At 41.8% G+C, this 6,545-nt stretch overlaps 1 pseudogene; it reads right to left on the reverse strand.

Annotated features, from left to right (window-relative positions):
* Positions 1–1,729: 1,729 nt before the first annotated feature.
* LOC132371637 (katanin p60 ATPase-containing subunit A-like 1) lies at positions 1,730–3,193 on the reverse strand (annotated as a pseudogene).
* Between the last annotated feature and the right edge of the window lie 3,352 nt (positions 3,194–6,545).

Consider the following 6,545-nt stretch of genomic DNA (forward strand, 5'->3'; position numbering starts at 1 on the left):
ACGAGAAATGGGACTGTACCTGTCGGTCTGCTGCTACCCAGCTCTGTGAGGACAGCCCTGTGTTTAAACGGCTTCAACATTTAGGCGCTTGGAAAGCACCTAGGAGCCTTCCTTAGGGAGGGAAACCTTCCTTAGGGCGAGGAACCGCAGGTCGGGCTTTCTGGGTGGAAGAGAAGACGAGGAGTGGGCAGTGACGTCCCGACTGGGCCTGGGGCTCCCCCAGGAGCCGTGCTCTCTTCGGTTCCTTCCCCCCTGCTTGAGTAAACCCGGCAGAGGGGCGGGGGGAGGCGGGGCGCGGGGCCTCCCTCCCCCTCCCCCCGGGGAGCCGAACCCCTTCTGTGCAGGCTTCCGCAGCAGCCCTGACTCGGGGCTTCACCGTTTCCGGGGCAGGCGGTCCTCCCAATCCAAGAACGTCATGCTCAGCATGACGTGGGGCGTTCCCGGTGCCGCAGGCCAACCTCCTTTCACACCGGGCGCGTCTGAAGCGACCCGGAAACTGGTGGCTCAATTTCCGCTCCGGCCACCTGCCGGACCGTGGCCTCGTCCTGAGTCTGCGCGACAAGCGGAGTGTTTGACTTGCATCACATGGTTGGGTTGATTTAAATGCGAAGGTTTCTAGAGATGATTTTATTCATATTTTATGATATTAGTTACATCAAATAATGTATTTGGTGTGGCTTTAGATGTGGGTTTGGTTTTTCTGAGTCCTTAAGTTGTAAAGTTAAGTGTTAATTTGATATCTTTTTTGTTTTTTAATATAGGCATTTAAAGCTATACATTTCCCTCAGCACTGCTTTTTCTGCATCCCCTAAGTAAGTTTTGGTACGTAGTGTTTTCATTGTCGTTCATTTCCAAGTATTTTCTAGTTTCTCTTTACTCCCACCCCCTTTTTTTTTTAGAATACGAAAGCGTTTATTTAGCATCCCAAAGGCAAATCCAGCAAAAAACAGTGTTGACGCTGAGAAAAATAAAAGGTTTATGCATTGAGCATATTGAAAGAAAAGTGAAAACAAACTCAGAAGTCTTAGAATGAAGAAAAGCATCTTATGCAAACACGATGTTCTTCCCACCCTTCCAACATGAAATATTGCCAGCAAAAAATACTAAAGACCAGAGAAAGCCATCCAGCAAAAATGATTCAAAAACCACAAAGCATGAGGCTATTCCCCCATAAAGCTCAATAAATGATTAAATAGCTAATAGAAGAAATGGTGAGGGAAGGGAAGGTAAAAATTATATGATAGACTGTAAGCATTGAATTCTAAAGGTTTAACTAGCAGGTTCATTAGTTAATCCAAAACCATCATTCTTAACAAATAATGGATCGGACACCAACCCAGTTTTGATGTTAAAAGTCAACAGATATAGGTCCCTCGTGTTTAGAGCAAAGAATAGAAAAAAAACCCAAAACCAACAAATGCCAGTGAGAAACAGAGGTTCTTCTAAATCTTCTGTAAACAAGTTTCTGCAGTAGCACACTGGTCGCTTTCTTCAGGCCTTGATGCTCTGGTTTGGGTGTGCAGTTGTAATGCATGGGTATGTGGATATGAGGCTCTCTATGTAAGATTTTCTTATTAGCTTTGTGGTTATATTCTTTGTGGTTTTAAATTTTTCCCCTTTAAGAGAAAATCTCTCCAAGGAAAAGTTCCAAACCTGCTTTTTTAAAAAATTGCTGGAATTTCTTCACATTTTATAAACAAAAATACCAGAAATGAAGGCTGACAGAAATTCAAGCAGATCCAAATTCAACCATCCACTTTTCATACTTCTCCAAATTCTGCAGCAGAGACAGACTTTGCAATTTTCTTAAGAGCCAATTCAAAATCTCCTTTGGTAACAGGCATCTGAAGTTCCTCTTTAGAAAGTGCAGAGATCTCTTCTGGACTTAGGGCGTTCACCGTCTCGTTGCCATTAAAGAGGCGTCCCTGGAAACCTTAGTTATATCAGCACCAGAATAGCCCTCAGTCTTACTCTGCTGTATCTTCCAGTTAAATATCAGGATCCAATCAACCTCACGAAGATTGATTTTCAGAAGCTCAGTTCTTCCTTTTGCTGTTGGGAGAGCTATATATATCCTTTTTCCTAATCTCCTTCACAAAGCTTCATCAGTGTCCCATGGGAACCTAGTAGCAGCCAATACCATAACCATTTTGGGAGGACTGCCATTCTCTAAAGCTCCTGCAACTCCATCCATCTGAATGAGTAGCTCAGATGTGACTGCAAGTTGCCTCGTGTTCATCAGAGGTTCCTCTTCGACTGCAGATAGAATCTGTCTCATCAGTGAAGATCGTGGTGGGGACATACAATCTAGCCATTTCAAACAACAGACAGATTAGCTTCTCAGGCCCCCCTATGGATTTAGAGGTCAGTGTGGAGGAAGGTGCTGTTGAAGGGTGTTGTGTCACATTCAGTGGTGCAGCTTCAGCCAGTGTGGTCTTGCCAGTGCCTGGGGGCCCAAGCATCAGCACACCCTTCCATGGCCTTCTGGTCCTTTGAAAAAGTCAGGCATCCACACAGGAAGAACAGCAGCTTCCCTTAGCAACCTCTTCACTTCTTCCAGGTCTGCTGTGTCGTCCCACAGGGTTCCTGCTAGGATTCCTGGAGACGATGTCTCGCCAAGGACTTCCACCAGATCCTTATCATATGCAGCACCATCGAATTTTGGAATTTCACCATCACTTGCACCGCCTTGCATATTTTTCCTTCCCTTGTCATCTCTCCCTCTTGTCTACAATCCTTGCCCCTTCTCGTAGAGGGTTTTTCACTCTTTGATATAGGAAGTGCTCAGCCTACAGCTCCCTGGGCTCCTCCTCCCGGCGTTTCTTTGCTCAGAGGTCTTCTCGATTGGGACGCCTTATCTGAGGTGGAGTTCTGTGTTCTGCATGTACAGGGGGCGGCCAAGCAGCAGGATCTCTAAATGGCTCCTCTTGACAGGACACAGGGAAATCTGGGGCCTGTCGATTTTAAAACTTTCCAAAGTGCTGACAATACTTTTAACTTGTTCATATTCTTCCAATAATTCCTGTTGAACCTGCTGCCATTGGCCTTTGACAGCTGGGTCTCCGATTGACTGACAATATCTCTGAATTTGCTGTTATCACCCCTAGTAATATACCACTGATGAGTCATAATTTCCAAGAAGTGCATAGTCTCTTCCTTTCTTTGCATTGTCACAAATCTCACCCAAATTCATCTTTCAGAGACCTAGGTGCCGCAGGTCAGCCGACCACTTTGCTGTGGTCCAAGTGGGGTGGGAGTCTAGTTTCTCTTGATTTTTCCTCTGACCTGGTTGTTCTAGAGTGTGTTGGATAACTTCTGTATATTTGTGAATTTTCCATTTTTCCTTCTGCTAATGAATTCTAACTTCATCTGTTGCATTCAGAGAAGATACTTTATATGATACTTATCTTTTAAAATCCATTGAGACTTAATTCATGGCCTAAGATGTGGACTGTCTTGGGGAATGTCCCATGTCCTCTTGAAAAGTGTGAGTTCTGTTGCTGAGTAGAGTGTTCCCCTGTATAGTTGGTCTAGTTGATTTATTATATTAAGTCCTCTATTCCCTCACCTATATTCTGTCTGGTTTTCTATCCATTATTGAGAGTTGGGTGTAGAAATCTCCAACCATTATTGTAGAACTCTCTCTCCTTCAGGTCTGTCATTTTTTGCTTTGTGTATTTTGAGTGTTTGTGATTAGGTACATAAATGTTTATAATTGTTATATGTTCCTGCTGTATGAACCATTTATTAATATAATGCTTTTATTTTTCTCTTTTAAACCTTTTTGATTTAAAATCATTTTGTCTGATATCAGCACCATTACTCCTGCTCTCTTTTGCTTTTGATTTGCATTGATTGTCTTTTTACATTGTTTAATTTTCAGCCAATTTTGTGTCTTTTGATCTGAAGTGAGTCTCTTGTAGACAGCATATAGTTAAATCATGTTTTAAAATCTATTAGTTAAAGTTCATTTACAGTAATCACTGATATGGAGGGACTTCTGTCATTTTGCTGTTTGTTTTCTATATGCCTTTTAGCTTTTTTGTCTCACATTTCCTGAATTACTATCTTCTTTTGTGTTTAGTTGCTTTTTCCTTTTTCTTTTCTTTCTTTCTTTTTTTATTTTTGTGGTTACCACTAGGAGGATACATTTAACATCCAGATTAACCATTTTAATTGCTGCATAGTATTCAAATAGGTAAACACTATACTCGTGATTGTCATCATTCAGATATTTTTAGTTAATGAAATTTACTTTTCTCTCTTTTTCTTTTTTCTTTTGTCCTACCCAGTTGTGTGGAGGTTTCCTTGCCCTTTCTGAAGCCTGAGGCCTTCTGCCAGGTCTCAATAGATGTTCTGTGAGAGTCATTCCACGTGTGGATGTAGTTTTGATGTATTTATGGGAGGTGGTGAGCTCCACGTCCTACTCCTCGGCCACCTTGATCGTTCTCCAGTAAAATTTATTTTTGGCTGCGCTGGGTTTTCGTTGCAGCACATGGGGGCTTCTCTCTTGTTGTGGCGCGCAGGCTCTAGAGCGTGCAGGCTCAGTAGTTGCATCATGCTGGCTTCTCTAGTTGTGGTGCTCGGGCTTAGTTGTCCCATGGCCTGTGGGATCTTAGCTCCCCGACCAAGGATCGAACCAGAGTCCCCTGCATTGGAAGGTGGATTCTCGACCACTGGACCACAAGGGAAGTCCCATAAAATTTACTTTTTTAGAGCAGTTTTAGATTTACATAGAAATTGAATGGAAAGCACAGAGGGTTCCCATGTATTCCCTTCCCCACTCCAGCTTCTGTGCTATTAATATCTTGTATTAGTGTGGTACATTTGTTACAGTCAGTAAACTAATACAGAAACATTATTATTTAAAATCTGCAGTTTACATATTAAGGTTCACTCTTTGTATTGTACATTATATGGGTTTTGACAAATGTATGGTGACATGATATGTGTCTACCACTACAGTGTCAAACAGAGTAGTTTCACTGTCTGCAAATACCTTTCCTGTGCACCACCTGTTCATCCCTTCCTTCCCCTGGACCTCTGGTCACCACTAATCTTTTTACTGTCTCCATAGCTTTCCCTTTTCCACAATGTCATATAGTTAGAATCTTATGCAGCCATTTCAGATGGGCTTTTCTGACTTACGAATACGCATTTAAGGTTCCTCCATGTTTTTTTTTTTTTTTTAAACATCTTTATTGAAGTATAATTGCCTTACAATGGTGTGTTAGCTTCTGCTTTATAACAAAGTGAATCAGTTATACATATACAATATGTTCCCATTTCTCTTCCCTCTTGCATCTCCCTCCCTCCCACCCTCCCCATCCCACCCCTCTAGGTGGTCACAAAGCACCGAGCTGATCTCCCTGTGCTATGCGGCTGCTTCCCACTAGCTATCTGTTTTACATTTGGTAGTGTATATATGTCCATGACACTCTCTTACCCTGTCACATCTCACCCCACCCCCTCCCCATATCCTCAAGTCCATTCTCTGGTAGGTCTGTGTCTTTATTCCCGTCTTGCCACTAGGTTCTTCATGGCCTTTTTTTTTTCCTTAGATTCCGTATATATGTGTTACCATACTGTATTTGTTTTTCTCTTTCTGACTTCACTCTGTATGACAGACTCTAACTCCATCCACCTCATTACAAATACCTCCATTTCATTTCTTTTTATGGCTGAGTAATATTCCATTGTATATATGTGCCACATCTTCTTTATCCATTCATCTGTCGATGGACATTTAGGTTGCTTCCATGTCCTGGCTATTGTAAATAGAGCTGCAATGAACATTTTGGTACATGACTCTTTTTGAACTATGGTTTTCTCAGGGTATATGCCCAGTAGTGGGATTGCTGGATCGTATGGTAGTTCTATTTGTAGTTTTTTAAGGAACCTCCATACTGTTCTCCATAGTGGCTGTATCAATTTACATTCCCACCAACAGTGCAAGAGAGTTCCCTTTCCTCCACACCCTCTCCAGCATTTATTGTTTCTAGATTTTTTGATGATGGCCATTATGACCGGTGTGAGATGATATCTCATTGTAGTTTTGATTTGCATTTCTCTAATGATTAATGATGTTGAGCATTCTTTCATGTGTCTGTAGGCCATCTGTATATCTTCTTTGGAGAAATGTCTATTTAGGTCTTCTGCCCATTTTTGGATTGGGTTGTTCGTTTTTTTGTTATTGAGCTGCATGAGCTGCTTGTAAATCTTGGAGATTAATCCTTTGTCAGTTGCTTCATTTGCAAATATTTTCTCCCATTCTGATGGTTGTCTTTTGGTCTTGTTTATGGTTTCCTTTGCTGTGCAAAAGCTTTTAAGTTTCATTAGGTCCCATTTGTTTATTTGTGTTCTTATTTCCATTTCTCTGGGAGCTGGGTCCAAAAGAATCTTGCTGTGATGTATGTCATAGAGTGTTCTGCCTATGTTTTCCTCTAAGAGTTTGATAGTGTCTGCCCTTACACTTAGGTCTTTAATCCATTTTGAGTTTATTTTTGTGCATGGTGTCAGGGAGTGTTCTAATTTCATACTTTTAC

This window comes from Balaenoptera ricei, chromosome 9, assembly GCF_028023285.1.
Source record: "Balaenoptera ricei isolate mBalRic1 chromosome 9, mBalRic1.hap2, whole genome shotgun sequence".
NCBI classification, from domain to species: domain Eukaryota; kingdom Metazoa; phylum Chordata; class Mammalia; order Artiodactyla; family Balaenopteridae; genus Balaenoptera; species Balaenoptera ricei.